The 20,651-nt window shown below is 37.0% G+C and overlaps 1 long non-coding RNA gene and 2 other non-coding genes across 3 annotated transcripts; 1 reads left to right on the forward strand and 2 right to left on the reverse strand.

Moving 5' to 3' along the window:
• Positions 1–7,338: 7,338 nt before the first annotated feature.
• LOC118764110 lies at positions 7,339–15,309 on the forward strand. Its single transcript, XR_004999901.1, has 3 exons — positions 7,339–7,478; positions 14,475–14,487; positions 15,298–15,309. It is a non-coding gene; the product is annotated as an uncharacterized LOC118764110 (long non-coding RNA).
• Positions 15,310–19,555: 4,246 nt separating this feature from the next.
• On the reverse strand, positions 19,556–19,629 carry Trnat-agu. The gene has a single exon. It is a non-coding gene; the product is annotated as a tRNA-Thr (tRNA).
• A 280-nt stretch (positions 19,630–19,909) lies between these two features.
• Trnat-agu lies at positions 19,910–19,983 on the reverse strand. Its single transcript has one exon. It is a non-coding gene; the product is annotated as a tRNA-Thr (tRNA).
• Positions 19,984–20,651: the final 668 nt, after the last annotated feature.

Genomic DNA, 20,651 nt, shown 5'->3' on the forward strand with positions numbered 1-20,651 from the left:
AACGATTTTGCCAGCTCGCCGTCATAAGGAATACCATAAAATTGTCAGTAAGTAATCCTCTGAGTACAACGCAGTTTCGCACGAAAAAGTAAAAAAATAATGAATCTTATTTGCAATATGGATTTACTTTTACTTTGAAAATGAATACAGATATACTTGTTTGCTTAATTTCTAACGATTGTTTGACAACCGAGAGTTTGAAAACTACGGATTTAGAACGATATTTTGATTCGAAATATTTCTCTTATAGCCATAAGCCTATAAAACCTTTTTGAAAGGTTGTTGAAATTTTTCAGCAAACTGAAGCAATCTCTTGAGAATCATATTCACACGATGGATACAGTGAAATACTTAAGGGCATCTTTTGAAGCTGCTTATTTAATTGCATGATTAAAAGAAAAACATACAGCGTCGGTAAAGAACTGGTGTTATCAGCAGCGATTAAAATTACAGAAATTGTTCTTTGAAAAAAATGTAGAGTTTAATTAAGGAAAGTTCCTCTATCGAATAATACTATTGGTAGACAAAATAAATAGAGACCAAATAAGATAATTTCCTCTAATGATACTGTTTGAAGTCGTATTTCAAAAGTTAACGACGACTAATTAAAAGCTGTGTAAGTTTGCAATTCAAATGAATTAAATTACTGGCATCACAAGCACAACACAGTTATTGTAATACGTCAGGTATTGTTATAAGAACAGTGCCCACAAAGACTTAATGCACTGGAGTATGTTCTTATTTTTTTATTACCCACAAGGGGCTAAAGATAGAGGGGACAAACAAGGACAGATAAAAGGGTTAAGTCGATTACATCGACCCCAGTGCGTAACTGGTACTTATTTAATCGACCCCGAAAGGATGAAAGGCAAAGTTCACCTCGCCGGAATTTGAACTCAGAACGTAGCGGCAGACGAAATACCTATTTCTTTACTACCCACAAGGGTTAAACACAGAGGGGACAAACAAGGACAGACAAACGGATTAAGTCGATTATATCGACCCCAGTACGTAACTGGTACTTATTTAATCGACCCCGAAAGGATGAAAGGCAAAGTCGACCTCGGCGGAATTTGAACTCAGAACGTAACGGCAGACGAAATACGGTAACGTATTTCGCCCGGCGTGCTAACGATTCTGCCAGCTCGCCGCCTTTCACTGGAGTATGTTCTGACGACTCAGAAGGTAAGGCAGGAAGGAAAATCAAATTTCAAGCAAATGTCAAACCTGTAAGTAAAAATCCTTTTACTTGCATTCATTGCATGTTTTGCCGAGAGGTGTTAGTGTCGAAGAAAATTTCTGCAGATCTAAATGCAGTAAAAAATTGTTATCAGTAGCACTCAGTAGTTGCCTTTTCACAAATCTCTATAACGAAATGGTTCCAATTTCAGTAAACTTTTATTGAGAACAGAAGTGCGATGGTTCTCAAATAGACGAGTTTTGAAACGACAATTAAAATTTCAAAATTAAGTCGTAATATTCTTGTGGGGACAAAATTCAGATTTGGCTGCTTTATTTCCAAAAGAAGATTGATTATGTAAATTCCTTTATTTGACAGATTTTTTTGACAAGCTTAATTGACTTTATATTCTCCTGCAAGGACAGAACACAAATATTTTCCTTCTTAAATCTAAAATTTGACCTTCCATTTAAAAAACTGAACATATGGAATTACAAAATAGAAAATAATGAATTAGAGATGTTCTCACACACAATAGATTTTGTTTTTGTAAATGCATTGAATTTTGATTTTATCAAACAATAACAGAGCATTCGGAAAGTTCAGAAAGCAATTTCCAAAAATAGTTTCTTCCAGAATTAGACAAAAACCAATAGGATGGATTGAATCCAAATTCCGTTTGCAGTTGAATTAGAGCGAGTAAAACACCTGCCATTAGCTATTAAAAGCTCAGGAGAAATATGCGAAACTTCCAAGTAATTCAACTCACAGGCTTAAATTTTCCTTGAAAACTTTAAATGCTTTTTGGCATGGTGATAGTGCCGAATCTCCAATATTATCCAAATTAGCAATTGTAACCCTTTTACCATTCGTCACAGCATATTTGTGCGAATCAACATTTTCGGTGTTGACTAGAATTAAAACAAAAAAGAAATCGTTCCAGCGTTGAGAACACTGAAATGTCATTGAGACCAGGATTAATAAATATTAAACCAAGATTTGATTTATTGTACAAAAATAAACAAACACAACCTTCTCATTAAAATCATTATTTTTTTTCTGCTTTTAATAAATTTATATCTAAAAAATTGAGAAATGTTATTTATAGTTTTTTGGGTTTTTTTAAGTGAAGGCACTGACAAATTTCAGGACTTTTCTGCTTGAAGAAAAAATTTTGCTCAATATTTTTATATTGTCTCTTAATTTCATTCGGAGGAAACGTTGCTTAAACTCTATTTTTTTCGTTTGTTTTATATTAACAACGTTGATTTTTTTTTAACTTGATTTTTTAAAAGTGACATTTTATAACTGATTTTAATAAAAAAAAAAAACAGCTGTTGCTGATTTTTTAATTCTTGACTGAAAAATCTACCTAAATTATTCAAACTACGTATTTATTTTTGTTAAATATATATATAAACAAGTTCCTATCATTCTGAGTCACGCGTTTTCGCAATGAAAAAATATCTGTACAAATTGATTTCTCTAAAAAAAAAATTATATATATTCTTTTATTCTTTTACTTGTTTCAGTTATTTGACTGCTGCCATACTGGAGCACCGCTTTTAGTCGAACAAATCGACCCCAGACTTATTCTTTGTAAGCCTAGTACTTATTTTATCGATTCTTCTGCCGAACCACTAAGTTACGGGGACGTAACCACACCAACATCGGTTGTCAAGTGATGTTGGGGGAGACTAACACAGACACATAAACATATACATATATATACGCACACATATATATATATATACATATATATATACATATATATATATATATATATAATATATATATATATATATATATATATATATATATATATATTTATTTATTTATAAAACTGAAATGCGAAAAGTTTGTTTGTTTGTTTGTTTGTCTGGAACGGTTTAAAGGCCACTAGATCCCGTCGGATTGGCTCCAAAATTTACAGGGACATGTAAATTGAGGTGAGAATGTTAGTGGGCTAGGTTAGAAATCCCTATCTTAAAAGGTGTCGTTGCTAGGGCCAAAAATGCACTTTGACAAATCCACTCTCATTCTTTTATGTATCTGTCTTCCTCCGTCACTCACTCTCATCACTTTCTATATATAACGTCGTTTAACGCCGTCTAACTACCTTACCTTACCTTTCTCTTTATAACGTCGTGTCACGGCGTTATGTATCTCTCCCTCCTCCCCGCCTTCCACAGCCCTTTCACACTCTCTCTCTCTCTCTCTCTCTCTCTCTCTCTCCTCTCTCTCTCTCTCTCTCTCTCTCTCTACGTCTGTATGCATTCATATATATATATATATATATATACGACGGGCTTTCAGTTTCCGTCAACCAAATTCACTCACGAGGCTTTGGTCGGCCCAAGGCTATAGTAGAAGACGCCTTCCCAAGGTGCCACGCAGTGGGACTGAACCCGGAACCATGTGGTTGGAAAGCAAGCTTCCTACCACCTAAAAGAAGGAACAGTCGCAAGGTTGGCGTTTACTCCTCCAAAGAATCTCGTAAGCGGTTTTCGAGTTTCCAAAGTAGGAAATTATTATAGGTCTGATCTTTCATATCGACAATCGTCAATGAATGATTTCACAGAAAATGTACGAGATCCAACAGGGAGAAAAGGGAAGTAGCTTGCTTACCAACCACATGGTTCGTGGTTCAGTCCCACTGCGTGGCACCTTGAGCAAGTGTCTTCTACTATAGCCTCGGGCCGACCAAAGCTTTGTGAGTAGATTTGTTAGGCGGAAATTGAAAGAAGCCCGTCGTATATATATGTATATATATGTGTGTGTGTGTGTGTGTGTGTGTGTGTGTGTTTGTGTATCTGTGTTTGTACGCCCAACATCGTTTGACAACCGATGCTGGTGTATTTACGTCCCCGTGACCGAGCGGTTCGGAATAGGAGACCTATAGAATAAGTACTAGGCTTACAAAGAATAGGTCCTGGGGTGAATTTACTCGACTAAAGGCGGTGCTCCAGCATGGCCACAGTCAAATGACTGAAACAAGTAAAAGAGTAAAAGAGTAAAAACAGAGGCGATCGTTATAGATTTCATTTAAAAAAAAGAATCGCAATTCAAAGAATCGGGAATTCCTCCTGTAAATGACTGCGATTGTAAATGATACAACTGAAAATTATTGTTAAATTTTGTGATGGCGAAAAACACCTTACTCTTTCTCGTGCACACATTATTATTTACATCACTTTTTCATTCACAAATTAACACACTTGATTTTTCTCAGGCTTAATATTCATCTACTTTCTCTCTCCCTCACTCTTTCTCTCTCCTTCTATCTCTCTCTTTCTCTCTCTCTCTCTATCTCTCTCCCTCCACCCCTTTCTCGATTTGTGTGTTACTTCAGTCTATTTCAAGATATTCATAACGTAAATTATGTTGTCAATCAATTTCACTGCATTAAAAGTTTTGAGTACAATATATTGTGTGGATACATCTACAATCACAATCTCTGTCATTTTCTATTTATCTGTCTATCTGTGTCTTACTCTCTGCCTGTCTATCTATCAGTCTGTTTAGCTATCTGTTAGTGAAGGCGCGTGGCTTAGTGGTTAGGGCATTCGGCTCACGATTGTAAGGTCATGAGTTCGATTCCAAGCGACGCGTTGTGTCCTTGAGCAAGACACTTTATTTCATGTTGCTCCAGTCCACTCAGCTGGCAAAAATGAGTTGTACCTGTATTTCAAAGGGTTGGCCTTGTCACACTCTGTGTCACGCTGAACCTCCCTGAGAACTACGTTAAGGGTACACGTGTCTGTGGAGTGCTCAGCCACTTGCACGTTAATTTCACGAGCAGGCTGTTCTGTTGATCGTATCAGCTGGGACCCTCGTCGTCGTAACCGACGGAGTGCTCCTTTAGCTATCTGTCTATTTGTCCGTCTAGCTATCTGTCTAACTATCTATCCAGTTAACTATCCTGCTATTTCACCCCCGGACCCTCTGTATGCTTCAGGTATCATACGTTGCTTAAGTCTGAATCTATTCCAGTAAATATTCGTATCCAAATATGCTATAATTGTTAAAACAATCAACGTAATTGTAGGGAAACACAATCAAAAGGAAATTCATTTTTGTGAAGTGTCTATAGGTCACATGACATTGAGGTCAAAACATTTTTTCCAGCCGACATAATTGACAGTCTTTGACATCTTAATTGCATTGCAGCAAAACGTTCGTTATCTAACAGACTCCTGTTTCTTCTTTTAACAGCAATGTACTAGTTTCCCAAAGTACTTATTTGTAGCACGATGCCCTAAAGAAATGGGTGTGAAATACGGTATTTCACATCCATTTCTTCAGGCCCAAGAGTTGCTGGCGTCTGAGGCAAGCTGAACTTCGGCATGTACAAGCCGACGGTCGTGGAAATGTCCTTGTCTTTGTCACACCTTCCTTGGCGCCCCCTAGCACACGGCGCCCTGGGCGACTACACGAGTTGCCGATACCTTGAGCCGGCCCTGGCAATACCTGGGCTTCACCTGATAATCTAGCACATTCAACTATTTGCGATTAAATAATGATACATTTGCGACAATAATTCGACTAGCTGGCACAATTGTTAGTACGCCGGACAAAATTCTGAGTGGCATTTCGTCTGCCTTTGTGTTCTGAGTTCAAATTCCACGGAGGTCAACTTTGTTTTTTCATCATTTGAGGGTCGATTGAATAAGTAAGAGTTGCGCACCAGTTGGTGTCGGTGTAACCAACTAGGTTCTGCCCCAAAATTTCAAACCTTGTGCCTTTATTAAAAGTATTGTTATTATTATTATTGAGTGAGAGAGCAGTTCATGCCATCAAAGTGACACTGGGGTAAAATATACGAAGCCCAATATACCCATCATGACTACCCGTCTGATAAAGGTACACCAGGCACATGCATCACAACCATATGTGCGCGACATGGTGATCTCATATCAAGATAAACAGCACATGACCTTGCAGGTGGAGCCCAGTTAGAATTTTCTTCAGGTTGAGTAGCCCATCCTGCTCAAAAGGTCCCTGAATAAGGGTTGCTTTAGGATGTTGAACGAACACCTATGTTTCCAGAGGTGAATTATTCAAACCCCAAAGAATCCCTCTCAACACATGGCCATGATGCTCCCCCACTACTTCTGCTCGTGATCAGAGATGCACATATCGTCAGCCACTAAGGGACATGCTCAACTGGTTAAGGCCAAACAACTGACAAGCAAATCTGTGGTATTGAGCAGAATATTTGCTGTAGCCCATGTTTTATACCAAGACAAAACTTATTATTATTATTATTATTATTATTATTATTATTATTATTATTCAAGGTGGCGGGCTAGCAGAATCGTTAGCAAGCTGGACGAAATGCTTAGCAGTATTTCGCCCGTCGCTACGTTCTGAGTTCAAATTCCGTCAAGTCGACTTTACCTTTCATCCTTTCGGGGTCGACAAATTAAGTACCAGTGAAGCACTGGGGCCGATGTAATCAACGAGTCCCTTCCCCAAAAATTTCAGGCCTTGTGCCTACAGCAGAAAGAATTATGATGATGACGATTATTATTATTATTTGACTTTTGCTTTGTATTTGTACAAGTTGGCTCCAAGTCTCACCCAGAGTCCTCAAGAAACAACAAGTTAGAAGTTCATGTTGGTGTTATGCCTAGGGTGCCATATTTTGGTTTTGTACATAGTGTTATTCTAGAGAATGTTTAAGAAACCATAAGAAAATTGTGTGTTTGTTTTAAAATTTAAGATTACACAGAGTATTTTACGCAGGATATGGGTAGTTCCCATGAGCCCTATCTTTTGAATTTCTGACATTTTGGGGTCTCCTGGTATCTGAGCTAGGTAGCAATCAAGCCTCTTTTGCTATCATTCCTAGGCACCTATGACAACAGGTTTGGTTTTAATCTTCAGGTTCCGCATTTTGCCAATTTCTATTTCAAGATTTTTATATTTGCTCAGCTTTTGATAGGTCTTGACTGATACATTTATATCGATTGGGACAGTCATATGAATGAGGAGGCATGATGTTTGTCTGAAGTATTTCAATATAATGTCTGGCCTATTTGTATTAATTTTTCTGACAGTTTGAATGGTGATGTTTCAGAGGAATGAGATGTGATCATTTTCAAGCGCTGAAGGGTGGTTTGTGTTCCCACCAGTTTTTATCATGGGGTAGGTCCAGGTTTTTGCAAATTACCTAGTGAATATATTGTACAGCTCTATCATGCCTGTTGAGATACTCTGTAGGCGCAAGAAGACTGCACATAGAGACAACATGATCTATGTTTTCATTTTGTTGTTGACCTACACGACATGTTGGGTAGCTGGTACTTTCTTATAGGTAGGCATTGATCTTGGGCTGCTGTGATAAAATCTTCTGTTCCTAATTTTAAGCCAGGAACCATTAGCCATTGATGAGTAACGGCTTTGTCAACATCGGCATTATTAGTTCTTTTATGGATATTTGCCATTGAGAGGTTTTTTTTCTTGCTATCTATCAGTAAGAATATCTAAGGCAGCATTTTCAGCACGGGTTTTCATACGCTTAGCTTTTTCTGTGTTTGTTTCTAGTACGTCTAATTCTGGAGTTTGTTGTATTTGGAATTCACTTACATATTCCTTTCCCTGTTTTGTTGCTGAGTATAATGCTTTCTTGTTTTCATGTTTTGAGACAAGTTTTAACATCCAGTCCTCAGAGTTTTTCAGGTAGGTGTCTTGGCCAATTGTGGCAATCTTCATTGTTAATCCCAGTTGTAAAAGTCTATGGCCTCCCTCTTTTCTTGGCAGGTAAATTCGTTCTATATCTGCCTTAGGGTGGTGCATTCTATGCATTGTCAACAATTTTCGTATTTTTCTGTCAAGATTACATATTTCAGTAATTGACTAGTTAATGATATTGAAACAGTAAGTCACGACTGGTATGGCTAAAGTATTGATAGCTTCGATCCTGTTTCTTGCATTCAGCTCTGTCTTGAATATTGCTCTTACCCTGCCTTTCACCCTTTCGAGATCAATAAAATAAATACCAGTCCCCCTCCCCCAATATTCCGGGGCTTGTGTCGATAGTAGAAAGCATTATTATCTGCTAAGTCAGACGTTGCTTTCAAATCGATCTTCTAAGTAAAGGATTTTTACTGAATGGAACAGGTTTTTATTCAAACTACTCGCAAACTAATAAATTATGGAAGCTTCGAATCCACTAGTACGGAGTTCACAGAGGAAAAATAAGGTTCGTAATTTTATTTTGGTATAAATTTTTATTTCTTCACGTTGCCTAAATACATGAAAAACGGATAAAATAATTCTAAGCCACGCTTCCAAAATTAAAATTGAAAATTATCAAAATAGCATATTTCGTAATGAGAAAACAAACAAAAAAGACTACTGATTGCTCAGCAAAATATTAACGCTGAATATAAACGTAAAAGAGAACACAAACACTTCAATATCCAGTTTGAAAATATTGAGTAGGAGTATCAACAATAACTCTATCACATGCACACACTCTATACCAAACGAAAACATTTCCGTTAATTTTTGCATAAACAAGAACAAAAAAGCATCTTCGCTATTATTTTAAACAGTATATCTGAATATGCAACTTTTCCAGGATAAAGAAACAATATGAGTGAGACACTTTTCAAAAAAGGTGTCTCTCTCTGCCCAGCGACCACATAAGAGCGGGCAAAAAAAATGTCACTTAAAACTGATTTCAAATTTTTGGCACAATTTCGAGGGAGGAGATAAGTCAATTACATTAACCCCAGTATTCAGCTGGTACTCATTTTATCGACCCCGAAAGGATGAAAGGTAAAGTCGACCTCGGTGAAATTTGAACTCAGAACGTAACGGCAGACGAAATACTGCTAAGCATTTCGTCCGGCGTGCTAATGACTCTACCAGTTCGCCCCTTAAGATCTCCTAAAACTGAAAATTTTCAAAGTACTTCAAAAGAACAGCTGAAAAAAAACACTATCAGATGTGTGGGGTGGGTTGGATCATCTCCTATGAACCAGATAAAACATATGGACTCGCCTAATTTGCTTACAGTTCACCCTTCTGAGTTCGATAAAATAATATACCATTCAAATACTGAGGTATATTTAATCGACTAACCTCCTCCACTACAAACTTACAAATATCAGGGCTTATATCATTGTTAGAAACAAAAGAGGTCAGTAACTGGTAAGATCAGTAGAACGTCGCAATAAATGCCTTGCTTATTTATTCTGGATCTTTATGTTCTGAGCTCAAATACCCCGAGATCGACTTTGCCTTTATTTCTGTCTGGGTCGATGAGATAAGTATCAGTTGAGAGAAATTGCTGGCCTTCTTTCTAAATAAGAAACTTGTTATTAGAGTGCTGGTCTAAGCCAGTGAGCTGATGGCATCGTTAGCATGTCGGAAGAAGTGCCTTGAGGCGTTTTCCTCGGCTCTGAACTCAAAGTCTGCTGAGGTTAAATGTGCCTTTCTTACTTTCAGGCTCGATAAAATAAAGTTCCCGCCAACTACTGAGATCTAGGATATCGATCAATACCCTCACTTCAAAACTGCTGACCTTGTATCTACATATTGGAGCTCCAGTTGAAAGAATTAGTGATATTCATTAAGTCTTTTAGGTTCTGTGTTCTGCTTCCAACTTGCCATTTCATTCATCTATGATCAATGAAATAAATCATTCAAGTACTGGAATAAGATGTTACACTTTTATCTTAGCCAAAAAGGCTGAGAAGCAATTGTTCAGTTCGAAGTTATTAATGCTTTCTGCCAACCGCTATCATTTCACAAGAAATATTTACTTTGCCTTCAATTTGATTTAACTCTTTAGCATTCAAGCCAAACATATCAGGCCCAAATAGTCTACCTGTTTTATGTTTAAACAGGCCATCTCTATAATATCATTCTACAAATAAACAATCACATCATCAAAGTCTCAGAGCTACAATATAATACATGATTGATACAAAACAACGTGAATAAGCATTACATTTGATAGGGTAATCCGAACGCTAAAGGACTAATTTGAATTGCTTACAGCATTAAGTGTACCAGATATTATTGGGTCATGAATGAGACATACCAACAGCAAGAAATGAGCAGATTACAGAAAATAATCCTATTTACTGAACTCATTTTCGTAAGTTTGTATTTAAAGATATCATTTTACGAACTCTCAAAATTAAAATACCAAAAATACAGATCTTTTATCTCATTTCGATCATTGGATTGCAGCCATTCTGGGGCACCGCTTTGAAGGGCCTAGTTGAATAAATCGACCCCTGCGTACTTATTTTATCGTTTTCTTTTTGCCGAACCGCTAGTTTACAGAGACATAGACAAACCAACACCAGTTGTCAAACGATGATGAAGAACAAGCACAAAGATACACAAATATGTTGTTCCAGATCGACAAAAGCCTTGTGGATGGACTTGGTAAGCAGAAACTAAAAGAATTCTATCGTGTGAGTTTGTGTATACGACAAGATTCTTTCAGTTTCTTTCTGCCAAGTCCACTCATAAGGTATTGGTTGAACCGGAACAATAGTAGAAGACACGCAGTAGAACTGAACCCAGAACTTTGTGGCTGGAAACCAAACTTCTTGCCACACACCCAGAGTTATTTCTATTACAAAATGGTAAAGCATAACAGAATACAAGGATTCAAAGATACTGAACTGTTTATGGTAAAGTAAATTGTTTATAATGACTCTGTTGGTTTTTCCCAAGAGCATAAACTGTACAAGAGCATTGAAATTAATTGAGGAGTACCACAATCTGATGAAGACAGATTGCTTACGTTGAGCAAGAGATATCATCACTGAGATTGATCCGAAGAGATAACTGGTACTTACTCTATAGATCTCGAGGAGATTTCAACTCAGAACATAGAACGGTGTAACTAAACGCCACAAGGTATTTTGCCTGATACTCTACCGATTCTACCAATTTACCGTTCTATTCAAACGTATATTGAAACCGTATCATTGTACGTGGTTATGTGGCAACCACTTTTGATATACAAGGTTGATTATAAATGTAAGTAATTGTGTATTGTGGAGATAATTTCTGAGGCAGTGAAATGGCAGAATCGTTACTTCCGCAGCGGCCCGGTGTGCGATAGTCGGATCGTAAAACTATTTAAAGTTTGATCATTTTTACCCCTCGGGGTCAATAAATCGACTTACCCCCGCCCCCGAAATTACTAACCTTGTACCAAAATTTCAAACCATTATTCTTTTTATTAGTAATAAGGCAGCGAGTTGGCAGAACCGTTAGCACCCCGGGCCAAATATAAGCGACATTCCATTCGTCTTCACGTTTTGAGTTCAAATCCCGATGAAGTCGACTTCGCTTTTAACCTTTTGGGGTCGATAAAAATGTACTAGTCAAGCACCAGAGTGGCGGGGTTGATGTAACCGATTTACCTCATCCCTCGAAATTGCTGGCCTTGTGTCAAAATTTGAAACTTTTATGAGAATACTTTCTATAACCATATTTATTATACCAGGTGTAACAATATTTGACGTTTATGCATCAGGTGGATCCATAACTCAGTTAGCGCACCCGTCTATTGTTTGGAGGCTGAATGTTTGAATCTCGATAGATCCTAGTGATTCATTTTACGCCTCTTTTATAAGGTTAGATGTGTATTTTCGCGATTTTTACTGTGAGATTAAATAAGACGTTATATTTTTAATTAGGAAACCAATTAAAGCGGTTTCAATAAACAGCTTTGTTTGCGGTAGCATGTTGTTGTCAAGAGACAATCAGGTGCAGCATTGTTGCCTACCTGCAGCAACACGCAATTGAAATTAAATTAAACGTAGTTGAAAGTAAATATATAAAATAAGATGTTACTTCCTAGAAGACTGGTTCTATAGCTCTATTAATAAGAATAGCAATCAGTGAATTTAGGAAAAGATTTCTAGAGTCTTCGGAGTCTTTAGTGTGCGCGTGCGTAGGTGTGTGTGTGTGTGTGTGTGAAATTAGAACATAGTAACTCCAGAGATTAGTGGATGCGCGTGGCTTAGTGGTTAGGGTGTCAGTATCATGATCGTAAGATTGCGGTTTCGATTCCTGGACCGGGCGACGCGTTGTGTTCTTGAGCAAAACACTTCATTTAACGTTGCTCCAATCCACTCAGCTGGCAAAAATGAGTAACGCTGCGATGGACTGGCGTCCCATCCAGCTGGGGAACACATATGTCATTGAAACCGGGAAACCGGGCCCATGAGCCTGGCTAGGTTTTAAAAGGGCGCATTTATTTATTTATTTAACTCCAGAGTTTAAGTGCTTTAAACATGTTCATCATACGTTTACCCACTTAGAAATAAAATAATGTTTTCTTATAGTGACACAAAGCCTCACAGGTTTTGGTAGAAGGATTTACGCGATGAAATTAACTGTAGTGTATAACGAGTATTGATCGACCTTAGAAGAGTATAATGCAAATTGAATACTGCGGAACTTGAACTCAGAAGGTAAAGAGAAATTTTTTAAAATTGCTTTACGTCAACAATTGTTTCTTTATGTGTATCACATGAAGCAGTTCTTCTTAACAACAATAGTTGATAGGTAAGTTAAATGCCACTGATAAATATTAAGAAACGCAAAATCTATTCGCACACTCCCGTCTAATAATTAACAGTTGTTGAGGATCTTTTCTATTTGGTTTCACGTTTTGAAATTTTGAAATTAAGTAATAATTTTCAAATTTGGTATATTGATGTAATTTTTCATGCTGAAACTAATGTTCTTATTCCCCATTTCCAGAAAAAAAATACTTTTAAAATGTTCATCCTTGTCAGGTGTCGCACTATGCGATGCTGTGGTCATCACGATGTATTGCCACCTTCTCCTGTCCTCTACCCCATGGACAGCTAAGAATAAAGACAATCCTGTGGTTGCGATGTCTTTCAGCCAAGAAGTGGGTGGTCTGCCTCTTTTACGTCTGCCGTTTACCTTGCCAGTTATGATGTTTCGCCGAAGTGTCATCTCGCAACTGAGCTTTTCTAGTACCCAGCTGTTCGTCCTTCTCTCCGTCCATGATACTCTAAGGATTCTGCGGTAACACCACATTTCAAAAGCGCTCACTCTTTTCTCATCTACCTTCAACATTGTCCACGACTCGCAGTCGTACGTCGCAAAGACTCATCTGTAAAAACGTTACAGCTATTTGAAGTTTGATCATTTTTACCCAATCAGAAAACAGGATTTGGAAGCTGGCATTTTGTGCATGATGACATTACGACAAAACATTCAGCGATGGAATTTTAAAAAGTTTTAATAAATAAAGTCATGTGAAATGTTGGGATTGGCATGTAATGCGAAAAATTATCAAAAACTGAAAAAATTGAAACTGAACGTTCTGGCAGAATCGTTAGCACGCTGAACAACAAAACAAAAAAAAAATGCTGTAATTCAATTCATGTAACGATCGAACTGTAAGAAAAGGCAGCCAAATTTTCTCCAAAATATCACCCTAACGTCATAAAATGAGGAAGGGCATACTAAATTATGGTAGCCCTAAATAACTCTAAAATTGTGGGCGTTCGGCATTAGATTAGAATACTCCTTTTGATCATAGGTCTGCCCGATCAACTGCATCCTCTTCGGTTTTCATAAACGAAAGGTTACACGTATGAGTAGCAGGTAGGTAAGTAGAATACATAACGGCTTGGCTTGTTACTTTAGAAAAAGGCACTTATGTGTCCGTGGTTTTTTTGATCGGATAAAATTACCTAAAATTTGCAAACTTTAAAACCTATTAACTTTTATTTATTAATGTAAGGTAAAAATGAATTCCATTTCCATAATTAGCATACAAAGCCACATCAATACACCAAATTTGAAATCAATTGGGACAAAATTGAAGGAATTGAAAACCTGAAAGCCAAACAGAAAAATTTGTGTGACTTATCCATGGATTTTATATGATTTTATATGTTTATTAAGCATTTTCTATATGAATACCGTTCGATGAATTGTACCTGTAATTCCAGTCTTTTCACATTATGTCGCTGCCTCAGAAATACATTACAGTATGTGAGTTTGTAGTATGCAAAGCCTCTTTCACCTTAATTTAATAACGACGATCCATTAAGAACACTTTATATAATTTTCATTTACAAATATATTCATAAACAAGATGAGTAGATATTTTTGTTTTAGTCGCAACAGACAATTAGTTTGTGGTATTTCTTCCAGCCCCCTCCCCTTCCTCAAAAATTCAGGGCTTGTGACACTATTAGAAAGAATTATTGTCATTAAGGCGGCAAGTTTCTAGAATCGTTAGCAGATCGGACAAAATGCTTAGCGATCTTCCGTTCGTCTTTACGTCGAAGTCGACTCTGCCGTTCATCTTTTTGGGGACGATAAAATAAGTATTAGCTGAGCACTTAAGTCGATGTAATCAACTTGCCTCCTCCCACAAGATTTCTAGCCTTATGCCTTTAGTAGAAAGGATTATTAAGACGGTGAGCTTGTAGAATTGTTGGCAAGCCAGACAAAATTCTTTGCAGCATTTCTCCCGGCTTTAAGTTTTCAATTCAAATGCTACAGAGATCGACTTTGCCTTCATCCTCCCAAAGTCGAAAAAAATAAGTATCGGGTGAGTACTGAGGTGTCCCAAAATTTCAAGCCTTGTGCCTATAGGAGAAAGAAAGAATTATTATCATCATTATTTAAAAGTATAAGTACGGTTTATTGCAGAAACGCCAGCGCTTTGTGATATTTGTTTCAGAACTGAGTTCAAATACCACTAAGATCGTTTACCTTTTGTTCTTCTGGGGTTTGAAAAAATGAAATATTAGTCATGTACTAGTATCAGTTTAATCAGTTAATTCTTCCCCACCCACCGAAATTTGTGGTCTTGTGTCTATGTTAGAAATTATTATAATTCCATAACTAGGCGTGGTTGGGTGGTAAGAGGTGTGCTTTCCAACCACATAGTTTTGCTTTCAGTTCCACTAGATGCTACTTTGGGCAAATGTCTTCAATGGATCTTTTCTGTTAGGCTGCCACTTTTCAATTTCTTCAATTTCTGTTCCAATTGATTTCATATTTGGTGTAATTATGTAGTCTTGTATGCTAATCATTGACATGAAATTTATTTTTGCTATAAATCAATAAATAAAGAGTTTAATATCTTTTAAATTTTGCAAATTTGGAGTAATTTTACACAATCGTAAGCCACAAATACATTCATATTAAAACACGTGCTATTTTCAGTATGCTGACAACTCATGCAGTTACGCACAAAATGACAGCTTCCAAATCCTGTTTTTTTTTTTTGATTGGGTAAAAATGATCAAACTTTAAGCCTCAATAACTTTGTGAATTATTTCCTGAGATTCAGCATGGAAAATTACATCAATACACCAAATTTTAAAATTTTCACTAAACTTTAAAATTTCCACAGGTGCTGCCAAACAGAAAAGATCCGTTTTCTACTGTAGCCCCGGCCCAACCAAAGCATTGTGAATGGATTTGGTAGACGGAAAGTGAAAGTAACCCGTCGCATATATACCGCTTGATTAACCGATGTCGATTTGTTTACATCCTCGTAACGTTAGCGGTTCGGCAAAAGAGACCGGTAGAATGTGTACTAGACTTCAAAAAAAAATTAGAGCTCTAGTCGATCTGTTCGACTAAACCCTTCAAGACGGTGCCCCAGCATGGCCACACTCCAATGACTGAAACTAACGAAAGCATAAGAGATATATGAGTGTGTGCGCACGTGTTTGAGAAGGTGCCACTTCCACACACACACACACACATACACCTACACACACACTGGCATTAGAGAATCACTCAAACCGTCTTATTCCATTATTGCACTTTTTTTTTCTTTTCGCCCTCGTAATAACTACAGCTCCCAATCTCTCTTTCTCTCTCTCTTTCTTTCCCTCTTCTCTCTAAAATATTCCTAATAGCTAATAATCCAATGAACAATGTTAAACAAACATTCTTCTCGTTGTCTTCATCCACTTCTAACTTAATCTGTCATTAAAAAAAAATGAAAGACAATTTAAAAGAAATACTATAATACAGTAATAATAATATATTATTATGTCTTTTACTGTAGTTTTTTAATAAATATTTAGAACATGTTAACCCCCTTTGTTTGAACAATTGCTAACTCTTTTTCCTATAACGCATTAACCACTTTACAGTATTATAAAATTATTTTGCATCACTTCTTTTATTTTTTGTGCTATAGTGATTACATTCTTTTTTGTTTTTCTTTTCGTCTTTTTAATCGTATTTTTCAGTGTCTAAATATTTCTGAATATTTCTTTGTATACACGAGGTAGATTATGCAAAGCAACGTATGAATACATACATGCATGTGTGTGTGTGTGTGTGTGTATGAATGTATATATGTATATATGTATGAATGTATATATGTATATACATATGTATGTATATATGTATATACATATGTATGTATATATGTATGCATGTATATATGATATGTATGTAAAGGAACATGAATGTGTGTGTGTAGAAGTGTGTGAATATATGCACATATATGCATGTAGCAAGTACTATGTATATATGTATGTATCTATGTATGTATGTTTGCATGTATGTATAGAACGTGTGTGTGTGTATATATATATATATATATATATATATATATATATAGAACGTTTGAATGAATATATATATATACATATACTACACATATCATTTATATACATATGTATACATATATAGATTGTTAACGTAAATACATACTCGTAAATACACAGAATATTTGTAATAAAATTTAAATGCTAACAGAAATATTGGAAGACGGAAATTTACATACTTCTCTCAAAGGCTCACTGACATCCAAATATGTTCTCATTCAATGTAAACCTTTACACACACACACAGATGCATACCTTGAAACATTGATAAAAGACACGTATACGAGCTCATATTGTCACACACGCCCACATCTACCGCACTAGCATTCTCGTAAACATTACACAAACACATTCTCACTCTTTTAGAAAGCAATAGCTTAATAAAACATTTTATCTGTAACGGATGAAAAAAAAGAAAATCAAAAACCTCGACAATACAAAAGCAACAACAATTACAGCATCAGCAACAGCAACAACAACAACAACAACTTCAAGAAGAACGTGAAATATGTTGAAGAATGTGCTTGAGTTAAAGAGTGTTTTGTGCCAAAGAAGGTTGCTGCCAAACTGCCAGAAATCAAAGAGGATTAAAACATTTAATGGATGATTCTGCGATGATTTTATGAACAAACGACATATTGCAGAGATTCCCTAAAAAGGTCTTACTGACCGACCGACCAACCAACCAACCAACCAACCAGCCGATCATCAAATAATCGGAACACATGACTTTCACGGGTAACAACTGGGTGTGATTGGCTCTTTGTGCGCGCGTGTGTGTGTGTGCTGTTCTGTTTCATGAATGTGTAGTAGTAGTAGTGGTGGTAGTGGTAGTGGTGCTACTGTTGCTGCTGATGTTGATGATGATGATTGTTCGATTGCTTCCAAGCATGTTGCAACAATAACCATCTCGTCTTTTTTGTTCAAACACATTATACATCGAGGACTAATACAATCGATTGACAGAATAATTTAGAGCGCTCGGCACATGATTTTCGGTGCTTATTCCGGTTCCCATGTTCGGAGATGGAGTCCCGCTGTGGGGTCAACTTTGTATTCTATTCTTCAGTGATTGATTAAATATAGAACCTGTCAAGTACTAAAATCGACTGTCCGCTCCCCATTTCTCTATCCCTCTATACTTCTCTCTCTATCCCTCCCTCCTTCCCATTCTCTATCGCCATGTACCGATCTATCTATCTATCCGTTGTGGAAAAGTTGTGGGGCACAACATACAGTAAACTTTCTACTCTAAGACAACCACTTCCACTCTATCAGGGTGGAAAAATGACATCGACGGGGCTCTGGCGAAAAGGGATTATGATGATGATAATGATGATATTAATGATGATGTTGATGATGATGGTGGTATTGGTGGTGGTGGTGGTGAGAGTAGTGCAAGCCATCAAGGTGACACGGGTAAAACATACGAAGCCCATGACTACCCGTCTGGTCCACCGTAACTACCCGTCTGATAAGGGTACACGAGGCACATGCATCACAATCATATGTGCGCGATATGGTGATTTCAGATCAAGATAAACAGCGCGTACCCTTGCAGGTGGGGCCCAGTTAGAGTTTTCTTTAGGTCGAGAAGCCCATCCTGCTCAAAAGATCCTTGAATAAGGTTTGTTTGAAGATGATGAACGAAACACCCATGTTTCCAAATGTGAATTATCCAAACTTCTAAGAATTCCTTTCAACACACGGCTATGATGCTCCTCCACTACCTCTACTCGTGATAAGAGATGCTCATATCGTCAGCTAACAAGAGACATGCTCAACTAGCTATGGTCAAACAACTGACAAGCAAATCTGTGGCATTGAGGAAAATATTTGTTATTTCTCATCTTTTATACCAAGACAAAACATGTACATGATAACGCTTCCAATCAATTAAGATCAGAAGCCATGAGAGTCAGTGCCTGGTACTGTATTAGGGCACTATTATTTTTTCATTGTTGTTGTTGTTGATATTTTGTCTTTATCACAGGTTTTGTAGGAGCTCCTGGAGTCTTGCATGCGTAGCGGGCTTACTACCTGCATCCTATGGTACCATGCTATTCGTTCTTTTCAGCTAATACTTTCCTGATTATGATCATTAAAGTACGACGACCTTCACAATAACCAGCCTTCAATTTGATTTTCTGTTCCTAGGTTAATTGGAAACATAGATTGACGTGCTACTCATAAACCTTCTCGGTAGTTCAATTATTTGGTGAAAAAATACCACCAAAGCAAATTAAACCGTCCAAAGGACGGGTGCGTTTGCTAATTAAATATAGAATATACATAGTATCTAAGGGAATATATAGCTATTTCGTGTAGCTGCTGTTATACTACACTTCGTTAATGACTTGTCAGTGAATAGTTTATATTTAAATAAAATTTCAGTATTGTCTTCTCTGCCCGCGTATCACATGTGATACAAAGGACATATTTACTCGGAGTCTAAGTATCATATATGACACACATTGGCAATTTTTTTCAACCATTAGTGCATCTTAAGACTTACAAAAAGAGAGCATTATTTTATTCAAGAGATACTTAAATGAAAATAAGCATGGACGTTTAGGACAAAATGCTTTGAACAGGGAAACAGTTAATGATTTTTTTCTCATGAAAGGTATAATTTTAGTTAGCAGGCTTCACAAATGTGCGAGCCCATTTTACTTTTCATATAACGAAAGATCTTATTTATCTTCACAGTTTATTATATGATAATGAAAATTGATAATTGGAGAGGAAAAAAACTAGGTTGAGGCTCCAGAGAGATTCGAACACTCGACCTCCAGTTTACTAGACTGGCGCTCTAACCAACTGAGCTATGGAGCCGCATACCACTTAGTCACATATTTAGACTTTATAAAGATTAAATGTTTATCCCTAACAATCTGAAAATGGCTTCAATAATTTTCATTATAATACGTGATTATTTCCTTCGTATCGACAAACGCAAAACTTTCTTGACAAGTTTGTATTTAGAAATATAACCATTTACGATTTCTATCAATTAAAAGAGGGAAAATTCGTAATTAAACACAGAAGAGATATTATTTCAGTACGGAGGTGACATAACTTTAGTGAAATTATTAAAAGTATAACAAAAATAATAAGGCTCCAGAGAGATTCGAACACTCGACCTCCAGTTTACTAGACTGGCGCTCTAACCAACTGAGCTATGGAGCCACTTGCGCCAGCAGCTCCATACTTAAAGATAAAATAATCGGTTTGCACTTAACACAATAGATATGGCTTTAGAAAGTATCTTCACAATACATGATTAGTCATAATAATGAATACTGTACCATGAGAGACGATCACACATCAGCATATAATGATACAGTTTATACGGCTGAATAGGACGCTAAATCGGTGGAGTCTGTAGAGCATCAAACAAAATCCCTTGTGGTAGTTAGTTACACTACTTTATGTTCCGAGTTGAAATTTCACCGCGGTTTATAAAATAAATATCAGTCAGCTACTTTGATCGATCTCAGTGACGATGTCTCTTGCTGATATATGTGACCTTCAGTCTGTATCAGATCAAACTGTGAAGGTACGTGGCTTAATGGTTAGAAGTATTCGGTTCATAATCGCATGGTCGTGAGTTCGATTCTTGGTTGCGCATTGCGTTCTTGAGCAAGACACTCTATTTCACGTCGTTCCAGTCCAATCAGCTAGCAGAGATGAGTACTTCCTGTATTTGTCACATTCTGTGTCACGCTGAATCTCCCTGAGAACTACGTTAAAGGTATGCGTGTTAGTAAGGTGGCGAGCTGGCAGAAACGTTAGCACGTCGGGCGAAATGCTTAGCAGTATTTCGTCTGCCGTTACGCTCTGAGTTCAAATTCCGC

This window comes from Octopus sinensis, linkage group LG7 (genome assembly GCF_006345805.1).
Source record: "Octopus sinensis linkage group LG7, ASM634580v1, whole genome shotgun sequence".
In the NCBI taxonomy this organism is placed as follows: Eukaryota; Metazoa; Mollusca; class Cephalopoda; order Octopoda; family Octopodidae; genus Octopus; species Octopus sinensis.